General features: G+C 34.3%; 1 long non-coding RNA gene across 1 annotated transcript; it reads right to left on the bottom strand.

The window, feature by feature from the left end:
• Positions 1-8575: 8575 nt before the first annotated feature.
• On the bottom strand, positions 8576-10639 carry LOC148125445 (uncharacterized). Its single transcript, XR_015744212.1, has 3 exons — positions 10540-10639; positions 10297-10356; positions 8576-9601 (listed from the first exon to the last, which is right to left on the bottom strand). It is a non-coding gene; the product is annotated as an uncharacterized LOC148125445 (long non-coding RNA).
• Positions 10640-16995: the final 6356 nt, after the last annotated feature.

Raw genomic sequence — 16995 nt, 5'->3', positions numbered from 1 at the left:
ATGATGTCTGAACTTCAAAACAGTTATGAATAATATGAATAATATATTTAGGAATAAAGATATTGAATTTTCTTTTAGACATGCAGAGTTGAGGAGACAGGGAATGATACAGCAAAAGAAAGATTCAATTTCCTTTGAGATAAATTTATAATTGCCAGTTAAATCAATCAGATCTTAGCAATTATTAGGAAAGACTATCTGAAAATAGGGATCAGGAGCCTGGCCCTACATTACAGCCACTAGGTTAAAGCTGAATTTTTCTTTGTGACAGAGCAACCTAACGTAAAAAAGGTAAAGATAAAGTAAACGAGCAGGAGGAAAAAACTACTAGTTTATGCTCATCTGCATACAAAATGTGTAAGAGCCTTTTTGCAGTATCAGGAAAGACTTGCATTCATTTTCTACTTCAAATTTTAACAGAAAGTACTTTAAATTAATAACCTGTATATGTGAAGGACAGCAAAAGTATTAAAAGTATCATTAAAAGAGGGGGATCAAAAAAAATGGAAATAAACTTTTAAGTGGTTGTTAAATTGTCCCCATAGGCTAAAGCTGGAGGTGGCTTATGCTGTCTTCCACTCCAACACATTTTGTATGGAGTAGATGTGCTTCATTTCTGGATCTTATTAAAGTACATTCTGGAGTAGGCCAAAGTTGAAGAATGTGTCTTAATAACATCTAAACAAAGTTTCCTCTTGGAATTCCCTACTTCCCTAGCAATTATCATGTAGGAGCTTTGCTATCCAGCTTCACCAGGAGATTTTTTAAAAAAAATGAATTCTGTTAGAATACTTATGTTACAATAACAGACTTTCTTTGGCCAAAATGAGTCAGAGTGACTCAAAGGTACTTCCAGGTGGAAGGCTTCTAGTAGACTTTTTAAAAAAATATTTGGGCAGTTATTCCATTTTTTCTTCCTTTGTTTTAATTTATTTTTTTAAATTCATTCATTGGGCAAAAAAAAAAGAAAATAGACAAAAAGGAGAAAAGCACAGAAGGACTACATGGCAAACATGCCATTCTGATCCACTGAAAATTATGTGAATGAAGCAAGGTGGTTGCATTAATATATTTTAACTGAAAACATTTAAGCTGCATGGAAAAATATTTAAGACTAAACTACAAAACACAGTTTTGGTGTAGATGTTAAATGCACTATTAGAACAGGAATGTCAGATGTTCTAACACTACCATACATATAAAGCCAACTGGGTAACTTTAGTACAGTCATTTTTTCTCAAGAAGACAATGCCAAATCACTTCCAAAATTCTGGGATTTGTCCATATGGTTTCCAGGAATCAAAAGGCACCACAAAACAAAACAAAGCAAAAACAACCACAAAAAATCCAACTACTTTTAGTGGTGTTGAAATGTTTTAACTGGAAGCAGCAGGTGAGAAAAAAAGGAACCAGGACCAAAACTAAAGTACACAGGGGTCATGCAGGCTAAGGCTACAGAAATCCAGTTAATCATAAACCAGTATCCAAAAGGAAAAACATGGAACATGATGAACTTTCCCGGGGCAATTTCCAGAGGAGGCATGAAAGCATGTAGTCGTCGACTGGGTTCACATACTGTGCTCAGTATGTTTACCCATATTTTATGGAATAGATCACAATTAGCTGTGCATAATTCATTAGGATACAAACCGGGATCTGTAAACTTGGCTAAGTATGCTGAAGTGAAACAAAACAAATTGTGAGGGCCAAAGGTCAAAGTAAGATAGCAAAAACCCAAGACCAGACAGGACCATAACATCAATGAACATGTGTCTTTTGTCACTTCCACTAAGATGCAACCTACTCCCAAGGTGCATATTTCCTATCTGCTACATATCTGCATATCTCCTACATACATACGTGTTATAGTATTCAGCTGCCATTGCTGGTTATTTTCTCTATTATTGTCTTTGTATCCTTAATAAAACTGCTTTATCAAAAAATGTTTTCCTTCCTGATGATAGTACCAGTTATAAGAAATATTCTTGGCACTAATTGAAATTTCCTTCCTAAAGGTAATAGTATCTTTTGAGGTGACACATTATATCATGAGAGGAAATATATATTCAATAATTTGTTTTCCTTACTCCATATTTACATTTTGAATTTTTTTCACTCAGTATTTGATAGTTGTAATTTTAATATAGTTGTGATTCTTTCAGCAATATTTTTCTGAAATATTGTAGAAATACATTGGGAGCTGCACTTTTCAAAATTCTAAGCCAGCTCAAACTTGCTGAGTAGCCATTATAAGATCTACAATCAAAACATGTATTGAGAAGCAAGCACCATGATGAGGAAAGTGTTAGGACCATATGTAAGCTAGTTGAATCTTAATGTTTTTTTCCAGATCAAAAATTCTAGAATACCTTTTTGTTACCTTAGAATCTACTTCTGGATGTATGAAATAATAATCCCCATTTAAATAGGCAGTTTAGAATTTCTTTTCATATCTTACCCAATAAATAGTAAACAAAGCAAAACTTTCATCTACTCTCCAGCAACTCTTTCCAAGACTTTGGAGCCAGACTGACTTTCTTTGCAAATCTTTTTGTTCTTTGAGGACAGTTGGCTCACAATGATATGAAACTTCAACTGTATAAACTAAAGTTTTAAGCATTTCAGGGGCTCCAAGTATGTGGAGCTAGCCAGCTTGTGTCTCCTGTTCAGCCAAGACTAAAGCCATACACATCCAAGTTATTAAGCACTTATAAAGAGACACAGAGCTTTCATACAAAGAGTTAACAGGCAATCTTATGACTAAACAGTTCGTTGCCTCTAAAGAAATTTAGTTTTATGAATAGCAGCAAAGTGAGCATCTGAAACCACAATTTGAATATGATATGCTGAGGTTGCTTTCCCAGATAAAGCTTTTAGCATGTAATCTGCCTTATTCACAGAATGTTATGGGGGCCAGATGTTACTGGATTCCACATGTAATTTACCATCTTTTCTATCCACAAAAATCCATTAACTTAAAAAGAGAGGGGAAAAAGACATAATGCCTGCCAACATTACTGCTAGTATAGGAACTGTAAACAATGTTAGGAATCTGATGAAATTAGAGAAAGCAGTCCTGTTTGGCTCCAAAGGTAGTTTTCAGATAAGACATCTTTAACACATAAAGATAAGCAAAGCATGAGATCAAATAATCACCACCACTATCATCATCATCATCATCATCATCATCATCGTTTTAGCCATTGTCTATCCGCTGCAGGTTGAAGGCATCTTCCACATGTTTTCAACCAATACAGTCCTGAGCTTTCTTTTGCCAATTGGGCCCACAATACTTGCTGTTGTTGTCGATCCATCTTGCTTTAGGTCTCTCTCATGGACACTTTTTATCAAGTGGGATCCACTTTATGACTGTTTTGGTCCACCTACCATTGGTTCATCTTGCTATGAGACCCATTTCACTGCATTTACTTTAAATAAAGTTGACTCTGAATATAAGATGATCCCACATTCTTAAATAAAAGCTGGAAGAATATTTTTTTGCAAAGGATACCATTATATAAATATAGGGTTGCTAACACAAGCCATAGATTTTTATCTGCCATAAATGTGTGCCTGTGACATATTCATACACCAATGTGTCTTAGATTGGTTTGTGTATGCGTGTGTACAGGTGATTGTGCTATATTGATACTTTCAGAACCTAAACTTCCACAATAGAATAGGACAAAAGAATATATTAATTGAATTTTTAAATGGAAATTCAATTTTTTTTACAAACCAAGATTCACTGTTTTCCAAACTGTTTACTATATATGTATCTTCACTGTCTCACAGACAGAGAGCACTTTAAAACCCAAATATACATTCTCAAGAATACATACATGTCTTTCCTTTCTACTTTCAGAAACAGCAAAAAATAAATCAGGAAATGAAATATGAAGTCCAGGCTCCAGAGTAAACTAAAATATACTTACAATGGAAGGCAAAGAAAAACAAAGGAAGGACACTAAGGTCCTGAGGGAAAATAGTAACAAAACTGCAGGAAAAAGAAAAGGGAAATTCTAGATCCATAATGGCGAACCTATGACACGTGTGCCACAGGTGGCACGCAGAGCCATTTGTGCCAGCATGTGAGCCACAGGCAAACTTACCTCACTGAGCATGTGTGCACCTCACAGCTGATTTTCGGCCTCCCAGAGGCTTCAAAAAAGCCTCTGTAGGCTTTGCAGGTTGAATAATAGGCCTGTTTTGTCACTTCCTCTATTTCTGATTATTCGGCCTGCAAAGCTTGCAGAGGCTTTTTTCAAGCCTCTGAGAGGCTGAAAACAGCCTCAAACTGTCCAAAATTCAGCTGTGAGGCACAGTGCAGGTAAGGGGGTGGCATAGGGACGATTGCATGTGCATGCACAGGGGTGTGGGCAGGCACGCATTGCCTTCTGGGTGCTGGGACAGAAGCGTGAGCGAGTGAGCAACTTTGGCACAGGAGCCCAAAAAGGTTAGCCACCACAGTTCTGGGTGATACAAAAAGGGTTAAATTCAACAGACAAACCACCTAGCCAAGCTGGTCATATGCAAGGAGTATAAATCCTTCCATTCCCCACTATCCTGTCAGAGCTGAAGAAGCTTCTTGGATGAAAAGTGAAATGTCTTCCCCCCCGCAAAAAAGTCCAATTGCCTCCTGAAAAAAAGCACCTTTGGGACAACCATGACCTGGAGGACTGAGAATCTCTACTGATTTTTTATCCAAGCATCTCACTCATCCCTTCATTTTATCAGCTTCTTCTCTTATTGATGAATGTAAGAAAACCTCCAAATTGAAAGGTTATTATTTTGAAGGGAAAAAGAAATTTATCCCGTTGGATAACTGTAGGATGATGCCTTTCACCCTTTTTGGCATAAAACTAAAAAAGTACATTCTAGAAGTGATGGATTATAATCACTTCAATCAATCTTGCAGTCATAGAAAGTGTCTGTCCACATTCCCTTTGGCTAGTTTGCAAGAAATGGCTATGGCCAGGCTAGAGCAAAGAAGGACTAGGGGTAACATAATAGCAGTATACCAGTATTTGAGGAGGTCAACTTATTTTTCAAAGCACCAGAACGCAAGATAAGAAACAATGGATAGAACCTAATCAAGGAGAAAAGCAACCTGGAATTAAGGAGAAATTTCCTAACAGTGGGAACAATTAAGCAGTGGAACAGCTTATCTTCAGAAGTTGTAGATGCTTCATCATTGAAGGTTTTTAGAAAAGACTGGAAACCACCTAATTGAAATTGTATAGGATCTCCTCAGAGATTCAAATTTTTAACAACTGGTTCTGTGGGCATGGCTTAGGTGGTGGGCGTGGCTTGGTGGTCATGTGACTGGGTGGACATGGCTTGGTGGTCATGTTATTGTCTGGGCGTAGACAACTCAATATCACTCACATCGAGGCACGCATCTCTTTGCCTGGCCTCTCATGACTGTGGGGATGCTGCAACAGTCGTAAGTGTGAAAAATAGTCATGTCACTTTTTTCAGTGCCATTGTAACTTTGAATGGTCATTCCACACAAGCAAAGTACCAGCAAAGGAGGGGAACTCCAGAGAGGTTCCTGAGACAGGAAGTCTAGTCCTGCCACAAATGTAATAAGGGTTAAAGGAGAGGCATTTTCTGTAAGCAACACCAGAATGTTTCCTTCCTGCCTTCCTGACAGGATTAGGCCAGTAATTTCTTTTAACAACCAGTTCTGCGAACTGCTTAGAATGTTAACAACCAGTTCTAGCAAATAGGTATGAACTGGTAGAATTCCACCCCTGGATCTCTTGCTTAAGCAATGGGTTGAACTAGAGGACCTCCAAAGTCTCTTCCATCTCTATTCTGATTGATAGCTGCAATGAATTTCCCTCTCGTATGCAAAAACAAGTTGGCTATTTTCCTTACAAATCAAAGATGCACCATCTACCTTTAGATCAGTCAAGAGGCAGGCCTGTTCAGATTAAAATAGTTATATGACCATTTCTTCTCTGTGGGTATCATTATTTACACAATTTTTTAATGTCTAACATATTTATAAAATAAAAAGGCTGACAGCTGTATCGTATTTAGAGTATATAGTCTTAGCCACATGTATGCATTGTAGTTTTACAAAATAGAGCTGTATACACATCATTGAGTGCTTATGAAAGCTCATTAGCTATCACCCTCCCCCTCAAAAAAAGATCCATTAAAAGAAAATACTTAAAATATGTGTTTGCTGCTGCCTTACCGTTTTCCTTGTGGTGCACATCTGGCGGAAACCAGTCAGGAACATACCATTGGTAGTCTGGCTGCGCAGAACAATAAGACATTATTACAGCAACGTGGACTTCTTAGGCACTTCAAACAAAGACTATTATAAATAGTAAATATAATTATATTGTGAGACTTTTCATTAGTCATATCAAAGTAATTTACTCCAAATTGCTCCCTCTTATTTGATTAAATAATTCTTCTGATTAAATTCTTCAACTGTTTTTCTTTTTAATTCCTGTCTTTTTGATGAAACCTCCTAAATTAAAACAAACTTTACTAATGCTAGCAAATCACTTTTCTGAGAATTTTATTAATCTTGAAAAGGAACAAAAGAAGACATGGCAAAATGGAATGCACCTGATGCTATCATAAACAGTTAGATCACTAATGACTGTCAATGTCAGCTGAAGAAACTAAGAGAAATCTGGTATGCATCAATTTGACAGGTGAAGATGTTCCAAAGGGAAATTGATTGCATTTATTACAATTATTTTAAAACACATTGACCTCATAGATGGAATTCTATTCTCCATGTCTGATGGCAGTAAGTTAGGATTTGAGTACATTGAATACAAAAAGTGCATTGAATACGAAAAGATAAAAAATGCAAGTTTTGCAAAATCATGCAGTATTTCAGTTAAGGTATTCATTTCAGATCTTAATTGAAACATCAAATTAAAATGTTAAAAGTTTATTGAACAGGAGGCATAGATATATTTTGTATTTTCAGAACAACAGAATAAGAGTTGGAAAAGACCTTGAAAGTCTTCTAGTCAGACCCCCTGCTGAGGCAGAAACCCCAATATCATTTCAGACAAATGGTTGTCCAATCTCTTCTTAAAAATTTCCAGTATTGGAGCATCCACAACTTCTGGAGGCATTCCTCTGAATAATTGTTCCAGCAGAATCCATTTCACTGGTGCTGTCCCAAAATGTCAGTTATGGAAGGAGTTATCAGCCACAGTACACACATTAGATGTAATTCTACCCTTTCAGAGAGTCTCTTATCATGCTTCCTTACAACATTCATACTGAAGTATCAGGGAAAAGTAGGACTTGGGGCTCTAATCCAGTCTGTTTTTAAATGTTGTGCCTAAATGGATAATTTGTTGAACTAAGTAGAATTATGGCGTTGTACCCTCAGTTAGACAATTTATATAAGAACTTCAACTAATATCTATTTATCTCAATATTTTCACATTTAAATAAAAAGCAACTTACTATAGTTTAACCACCCCCTGGAACAATGATTTTCAACCTTGGCACCTTTATGCTAATTGGGAAATTCTGGAAGTTGAAGTACAAACATTAGTGTTGCTAAAATTGAGAAACTGATCTAGACAGTACTAGATGATAAAGATATATCCCCTGATTTACTTTAGAGGCAAATAACTGAAGACTCTTTTGAATTCCATCTGAAAGAGGGAAATAGCAAGCCTTTCCATTAGCTCTAGGGTAATAACAGCTCAGTCAAAATGAACAATTTCTAGCTGATAATGATAATGCAATTTGATTTTTCCCCTTTCCTTTCCATTCTCCCTCATTCCTTTTTGTTACCGTAGATTGTAAAACTATAAGCCAAGTACTGGAATAAATTGCCCAGTATACGTATTTTAGCAGAGAAGGATAAAAAAGTATAAATAAAATAAGGATGTGGAGATATAAATATGCAACTAAAAGTATAAATGGTTTTTAATGAAAAGCTATGTCAAACTACTGAATATTCAAAGAAACCAAACACTAATGTGCAAACACTGTATTACAACAAGTAACATCATTTTCACAATTAGGGTCTTGAAACTATTCCAAAGAATAAAGAGCCAGGACTTGCGTTCAGACTAAACAAAAGTTTTCATGGATAACCAAAACGTAAATAGTAAATGTGAGATACAAAGAGGCACACAGGAAGTCAAAATTTAATGAAGTAACTGTACTGTATTCCATACGCTAAGCGTACATATTGAGGCTTGGGAGATTATAAAGAAATACATGTTAGAGCTGCTTTTATTGTATCAGAAATTAATCATAAGAACTGCACAAAAAATACAAAACAGCAAACAATTCCATCCTTGAAATTCTCTTCTAAAGAAAGATAAAAATTGTTTAGAATATATTACACAGCTCAAAATCCAGATTATGAAAGCTGTAGGATAAAGCCTAATTTAATTAACCACTTTAAAAACATTAGTGGAAAGCATTTCGCCCAAATTCATGTTAGAAAAATAATAACAAATTTATTAAAATTTGGTTTATGTTATACTAGTGTTTCTCAAGCTTAGAATATGTGGACTTCCAGAATTCCCAGCCGGGATGGGAGAAAAAGATCAGAAATAGACCAGAACATTTCATGGTGCCTTGATATTGACACATACATACATACATGCATGCATACATGCATACACAGAGTACATTCATTTACCCTTTTCTAAATACTTGACCGTATTTCATCTCAAGTATTCTTAAGCTTGATAATGACTGTAGCTTCTCATGTTTGCTTTTGCAACTTTAGCTACTGTGGTCTACCTATTTGCTACTTTCCCGGTCATTGTGTTTTTATGTCAAGACAGACTAAAAGAATGTATACACCTTGACAATCTCTTTTACAAAGGGTTGCATAAAATTAACTAAATGGTAGTAAAATAAATTAAATTCTGCCTATAACTTCATATTGAAAATATTTTTTCTACAATTTATTTATGCTACTATATATAAATGTACAATTGCTTGCAAAATTAATATGCATAAATAATTTCAAATTGAAAATTATATATTTCTAATTGAAGAGACAGATAACATATATCTGTAGACAGAGAAAAATAAACATGCATCTTTTTAATAAACTGAACTTACTTTTTAAAGTAATAATGATACAGAAGTACAGCTATAAAAGAAAAAAAATAAGAATAAAATGTTTTTTCTTTTCCCTTTTAGAATTGATGTACAGGAAATGCAGATAATAGAAATGAGTCCATTACTTGTTACATAATATACTTATCAAATTACCAGAAGAAAGCAAAGTGATGAGGTAAGTGATGAAAAAGGATATAATGAAATGATAGCTAAGAAAGAAACATGTGGTATTTGGAAATAAAATTAAACTAATGGCAGAGTTGCATATTTTTTTAACATTACTAAATTCTCACGGAAAACTTGCACAATCTGGTTGTAAAATGTTGGTCTCTGAGTCTTTTTGCTGACAGAGTCTCAGCTTACAGGGGCTGCTGCTGTTTTCTGTTAGCACCACATGACCCCAATGTTATTCGAGGTTCACAGGATGGCTGAAGTAGGTCACAATTCCCACAATTAAGACAAGAAGGAACAAACAACTGCTTCAGGCAGACATATTTTTCTGTAAGTGCTTGGAAACCTTGAGCCTATATAAAAATCAACATAAAACAAAATTGATAGAAACTATTATTTTTCTCAGAAAAACATGACACGCTTGAATTTCTTGTATTCATGGCTCATTGTTTTTGGTTCAGTACAAACTATTTTTAAAAATACACATTAATAAAAAGTAAGATTTTGTTTTAAGATCCACATTGTCCTAACCTGAGGGTACCTTAACTTGTTGACTTTACACCCCAATTATCAAAGTATAGATAATATACTATTCAAGTACAGGTATCTAAACTCTGATTATTGATGTTATTTTTGGAAATACTTTTCAAAAAGTATATTAGCCTAAAATAAGATTGCAAAATACTTTCCAGAATTTCTGAGCTATTGATTTAACTTTAAAAGCTTAAATTTGGTTATGACTTTAATTTTCTAAATGTATTATATTATAATTATAGATATACTATTAGGATTGTATGTTTGATTTCTATATTGTTTTAAACAACAAATAGGTATGTATGCCAGCCAAATATTTTTATTAGTGCAGTAGAAAAATATTGAATTATATGAAGAATGATAATGAATTTTAAAAAAACTTTAGCATATTAAGTTGCAGTAACTATAAAGGTGAATATTAGTCAATTTTAGCCTTAATCATAGTAATTATATTAAAAGTATAGTCTGTAAGTTTAGGAGTTGCTAAATAAATCTAAAACAAAAAACACAAACCTGTTGTTTTACTTGCTTCTGAAAAAGTTCATTTTCTGTCTGATAGTGTTTAATCTGTGAAGAGGAGAAATTCAGCCAATAAAATAAAATATATATTATATAATATGCAGCTATAAAGGAAGAAGTGGCATTAGTAAGACCTATTAAATATTGCATGAAAATGGCATTTAATTATTACACTTATTAAAAGTTGAAATTTTAAAAAGAAGTCTTGTCTAAATATACATTTGTCAGTACCTTGCTGGGTTTCAGAGTAACAGGGGCCTGCATTTAATAAGGAAACAAGTATGAGTTGTCTGCCAACAAGCCTTCATGAAAAAGTGTATTGGCCAAGATCAGGCAGCTATTTAAAAGCAAATTTCAGAATTGTTGAAAGGAAGATCTCTTGTGCCCTCTAGTGGTCCTTTTGATGCATAATTTAATAACTTAGAAATGTGGTTGTTTTTACAGTATTCCAAAGTAAAAAACCCAACATTGATGAATAAAATTGTGTAATGTTGATAAAAAAAATATATTGCTTCTTATGAATAAAGCTCTCAGTCAAGAGCAGTCATTTGACTGGGATGGTAGAAGGCCCTTTCCTGCCTTGAGCAGTAGCTGGGCTAGAAGACTATGGAGGTCCTTACAGTCCTTACATTCATGATTTATGTTCTAAATCAGGGTCTCCAACCTGGGCAACTTTAAGACTTGTGGACTTCAACTCCCAGAGTTCCTCAGTCAGCTTTGCTGGCTGAGGAACTCTGGGAGTTGAAGTCCACAAGTCTTAGAGTTGCCAAGGTTGGAGACCCCTGTTCTAAATGGAATGTAATAGCATGTAACATTCAGAAGGGTTATGGAAACCTTCATTTATCAATTATTGTCAAGAAACTATTGAACAAATTCCTGTCAAGGATGTCTTGGATACAAATAATCCTTGTTACTCACAGATTGAACTCATTCTCTTATACAATAAAGATTGCATAAATCATTTGCATTTATAGAACTTGTTCTGTCCTAGGCCTCCCCAAAAAGCACTGTCAATTCTGAGTCCCAGTAAAATGCTCTTTTATTACATGAATGTGAATTATTTCATTCACAGTCAGACAACAGATTGGCAAATAGCCTTGCGGAGGTATACTAATGAGCTCAGATCTTTATCAATCCTGGAACCCTGCCTGGTATATAGTTCCACACTCACTGCTGGCAGGGAAGGTCTGGGTTCTACAGACAAACCTCCACAAGGCTGGAACAAACAAATGGCCGAACAAGAGAGTTGTTTCCTGCAAAAGCCCCCTTCCCTTTTGCTTCTCTTTTAATCCTAATGGGAGAGGCCATTCACCATCCACCTGTGGCCAAGTTTTTGCAGAAGTTCTTTCTCTTCACTAATTCTCTCTCTATCAGATCTTTCCTTTCTGAAGTCTTCTTCATAAATCCGAACCTACAATTGGCATTATTTAATGTGACAGCTCTCTAGGCACATTATTAAGTAAAAGAAGCACAAAAATGAAAATTTATTTGCTTCTGTTTGTAGGGCATAAATGTCATATAGAAATATATTTCATGCAAAGTACGTGAGTTTGCATAAAATATCTTTTTTTACAAATCTTTTTATTATATTTTATAAACATTAAAATGCAAGGAACATGATGGGAAAGTGGAGAAGTAAATAACAGAACAAGTTAAAAAGTGACAAAAAAAAACCCCATAAAAATATAAAACAAAAATGACTTTCAAACTTTTTTCAGTACAAAGATCTTCAAACATGTTCAATATTCATATTTTAACATTTCTTCACCTGTAGCTTTTATATCCTCAGCTCTACTATTTTTCATCATTCTCATAGCATCTATGATTTTCTTTGAATGAATTAACTTTATCACATTTGTTTAAGATCACATCTCATTCCTATACTAATCTCTAATATACCTTACAGCAGTCCCTCAAATCAGTTTTATTCCAAATAATTGTATTATTTTTATTTGAAGTTTTACTCTTTAGTCCTTTTTTAGTCAGTGGTGAGATTCACATTTTTTTAGTACTGGTTCTGTGGGCGTGGCTTGGTGGGCGTAGCAGGGGAAGGATACTGCAAAATCTCCAGTCAGAGGTGATATGTGCTGGTCCTCTGAACTACTCAAAATTTCCACTACCGTTCTTCAGAACTGGTCAGAACCTGCTGAATATCACCTCTGTTTTTAGTGCTATCAGAATAGAATAGAATAGAATAGAATAGAATAGAATAGAATAGAATAGAATAGAATAGAATAGAATAGAATAGAATAGAATAGAATAACAGAGTTGGAAGGGACCTTGGAGGTCTTCTAGTCCAATCCTCTTCTTAGGCAGGAAACCCAACACCATTTCAGACAAATGCTTATACAAACTCTTCCTTAAAACTTCCAGTGTTGGAACATTCACATCCTCTGGAGGCAAGTTGTTCTATCAATTAATTTTCACTCACTTGAAATGTGTTTCACCCACTGTAAACAGTTTTTTAAATTTACATCAAAATCAGTTTCCTGGTCTTTTAATCTTAGCATCCCTTGATGTTTGATTTTTGATACATTCTTTGTAATTATCTTTTTCTGTGCATATGCATTAAACAGTATCTTTTTCCATCTTCATTTCTTCAACAATCATTTTCTAATATTCATTTTTCTCATATACATGTAGTCCTCAATTATGACCACAATCAAGCGCAAAATCTATGTTGCTAAGCAACATATTTGTTAAAGTGAATTTTTTTCCCATTTTACAACCTTTCTTTGATTCACTTAAGGGTTAAGTGAATCACTGTAGTTGTTAAGTTACTACTAGGATTAGGGGTGACATGATAGCAGTGTTCCAATATTTAAAGGGTTGCAACAAAGATGAAGAAGTCAACCGATTCTCCAAAGCACCTGAAGGCAGGACAAGAAGCAATGGCTAGAAACTAACCAAGGAGAGAAGCAACCTAGAACTAAGGAGAAATTTTCTGGCAGTTAGAGCAAATAATCAATGGAACAACTTTCCCCCAGAAGTTGTGAATGTTCCAATACTGGGAGTTTTTAACAAGAAATTAGATAACCATTTGTCTGAAGTGATGTAGGATTTCCTGCCTAAGCAGGGGTTGGACTAGAAGACCTCCAAGTTCTGGTACTCTGTTATTCTGTTACTCTGTTATTCTGTTAGTAACATGGTTGTTAAGTGAATCTGGCTTCCCCATTGACTTTGCTTATCAGAAGGTTACAAAAGATGATCGCATCACTCCAGGACATTACAACTGTCATAAATCTGAGTCAGTTGTCAAGCATCCAAATTTTGATCATGTGATCACAGGGATGCTGTAACAGTTGTGTGGAAAACATCATAAGTCACTTTTTCAATGCCATTGAAATTTTGAATGGTCCCTAAATCACTGTTGCAAGTCAAGGATAGTTTGTTTAGTCTATCAATTCAACACGCAAATATTTTCATATTTCACAGTGACATAACCCCACATTCATTCTGAATAAGCAGTCTCCAATAAGGGTATTTGCAATAATGCACGAAAAAAAGCCAAGGATAGGTGCATAATCAGAATTCTGCCCCTTTTTAATGTGTGTACAGGTTTTAACCCTGTAGTCATGATAAGCTCTGAACCCCATGATGATGAGGCTTCCACAATTTTCAGAATTAACTGAATGTTGCAAAGAGTTATATTTTGTCCACCCATACCTGTTCCCAGAGAAGTTCAATTTGCATTTCCATCCCTTCTTGGTTGCAATTCCTATCCAATGCCTCAACATGAGAACTCTGGGAGGATGCATTTTGATGTTTCAAGATATCCAAAAGAGACTTAACCCCCAAAAGCAAAAGGCAAACAAAGAACAGTAAGAGACATACATACATACATACATACATACATACATACATACATACATACATATTTCTCCCAACTAATCCAAAATCTAAATCTCAACTCAAGTTTTTTTTTAACAATTAATGTATACAAGATCTGATTTCACACTTCTTCTATGTGTTAGAATTATCTAGACTCTAGTAATTTAAGAGTTGCAAAAATTAAACCAAAATCAAATAGTGTCACATAAAGAATGCAAATCCATTGTCATTACTATAGATCCTAGAGCAGGGTTGTCAAACTCATGGCCTGCAGGCCAGATGCATCATGCACTGGCCATGCCCACGCCCAGTTTACTGAAAGGGAAAAAAAATGTGATACATTACATGACACTGCCGTGATGAAGCGAGTTTGACACTGCTGACCTAGAGTAATTATAATAGATTTGCATTCTTTATGTGATGCAATTTTATCCAAATATTATCTATTCGTGTTTTTTTTTTCAAAATAAGAATAGTTTTGGTTTGATTTTTGCATCATCATTTCTCTTACCATTTTAAATAAGTATACTGCCTCAACTGTACAATTTGACTATATATATTCTTGGAGGTAGAATTATATTCAATGGAAACTATTACTATTTCCTAATCCAACGCCAAATTATATTCAGTGGAGCTATTGTCTAAAATATGGCCTTAAATCTTTATTATGTACACCTGAAGATGGGATTTTATAGGATGCAAATGAATGGAAAAATCAGGGGTTGTACTATTACTACACTAGTTACCTTATTTACTTTATAGTAGCAATTTCAGATTCTTGCAGAAACCATTATTACAAAGATTTCCACTGCTTGTAAATAAACATTTATCTAACAAAAATATTTAGAATCCATTCAATTTTCCCACTTTTCCAGCAAATGTTTGAAACATCATCCTCTTCCACTAAATTTTTTCCTTTATGGTGCAGAAAAGAGGAGAGGTCATCTGAGTATACTAATTTTATCTCTGTTCTACTGCAACACAATATATTTAAATGGGTGAATAAATGCCATTCTTTCGTACTCATAGTATTATTACCAATAGCTTTGGAACGTTCTGTGCCTTTGGTGTGTTTTGCCTGCTAATTTTTTGCTGGTTTGTTTTATCACTTTCAATTATATGGCCATTCAGTTTAATAGAGAACATGAGATAGTCTATATAGACTATTTTTTGCTTAAGAAAATTTTGTAACTGTCTCGGTTCACGTATTAAATTATTATGGCATTTGTATGATCTTTGTTTAATATTACTTGCATGCCAGCAACTGACGATTATATCTTAGCCCAATATGTAAACTCTGTCAAACATTGTGGCAGATAGTCTAGTTCTTGCACTTATTTTTATTTTAGTTTTTAGATAAGACTTTATAATACACTATTAATTTTAAATAAATTTCAGCATTCAAAGAAAAAAGATTTGAGAGCTCATAATCATGGGCAATATCCACAAATAAATTTGAATCCAAAAAAAAGGTAAAGATAAACACTGTTCTCACAAATGCAAAACAAACTAGTGGTGTTTATTTTCTAAAAAATGAACTATTGCTGGCAATTTTGTTATTCTTTGAGCCTGATCTAAATACTGAGTCTCAAATTAGATTATATAAATTAGATTATACATAATGTGATTCTTAAAAATCACATTTTGTTTCTCCATCTACACATCTTTACAAGTTTATAGTGAACCAAATCTAACAACTTTATTTATTTATTTATTTTGGAAATTTTCTGGTCCGTTTCTTAGCTTTAAGCTTAGGAAACTTTTTCAAGAAATATGTTTCCACATGAAATATGTGTGAGGTTAAGCAGGAAACATATATTTATTTAAAAAAATACATTCAATATTTTTTTTTTGCCTTCCTGATGGAAATATATTTATTTAATGACAATGCTATATATCTGTAACATCCAGACAGCTATTGTCTTCTATCTATTCATGCACAAAGATTCACATATTAAAACAGCTGCTGCATTCTATGCTAGATAGAGAGTAAGGCAGATGACCTTGATGGAAATGTGCAAGACCAATTACCTATACAAAAGGGGCTTAAATCCTTAAAAATGAAATAATATTCAGAAGCAGATAAGAGGGATAGCTTCCTGGATCATTGGAGCATAATGAGTTGGATGTAATGGTTTGTGGAAATGATCTTGAGGAACAAGGGAAAGAAATTCTGCCTAGGAAATAATCAGATAAGGGAAAGAGGAGCCCCCAATCTCAACTGTCAGAGGAAGGACCCATTCTAGTTATTCAGGCAGTTAAAAGAGGCATGGGAAGATTGTACCTGCAGATTTTTCAAGATTCTGTCAATTTTCCTTACAAAAAGGTAGAAAATTAGCTCATCTAGTTGTGTTTCTTATCTGTCTGATTTACTAGGGAGGCTGGCAGAAGAAAAGTACAGCAGGTGCAGTAATTGTGTTTGCTTTTCCTTATTCCTTTATATTTGTTATTCTTTTTCTTACCATGAATGAAAATATAGCATGATTAGTCTGTTTGTAGGCATGATAATCCACATACTCTACAATGAAATATTATCAAGTAGATAAAAAAGATACATGAATATGATTTTTACATAGATATATGAATATTAAAACAAGAATCCTACCTTGTTGCGTCGGTTTATTTCACATTCATAAAACATATTCTTTGTCCTTGTAAGGGAAGTTTCCTGTTTCAAAAGCCCGTTTTCTTTCTTCAGTGTGTTCTTGTCTTTCTAGAACAAAAAAATATATAAATACATTGATAAATACAACGATAATTGAATCAGTTCCCTTTTCCTAACAGATTATTATATACATTTTGTGCCAAACATTTCAGAAACAAACGTAAAACTGATTCATAGCATATCCTTGAAGC

This window comes from Pseudonaja textilis, chromosome 6 (assembly GCF_049901715.1).
Source record: "Pseudonaja textilis isolate UNSWEBS1 chromosome 6, rPseTex1.2, whole genome shotgun sequence".
Taxonomy (NCBI): Eukaryota; Metazoa; Chordata; class Lepidosauria; order Squamata; family Elapidae; genus Pseudonaja; species Pseudonaja textilis.
Note: the sequence above shows the minus strand (reverse complement) of the source record. Positions and strands in the feature narration are given on the sequence as shown.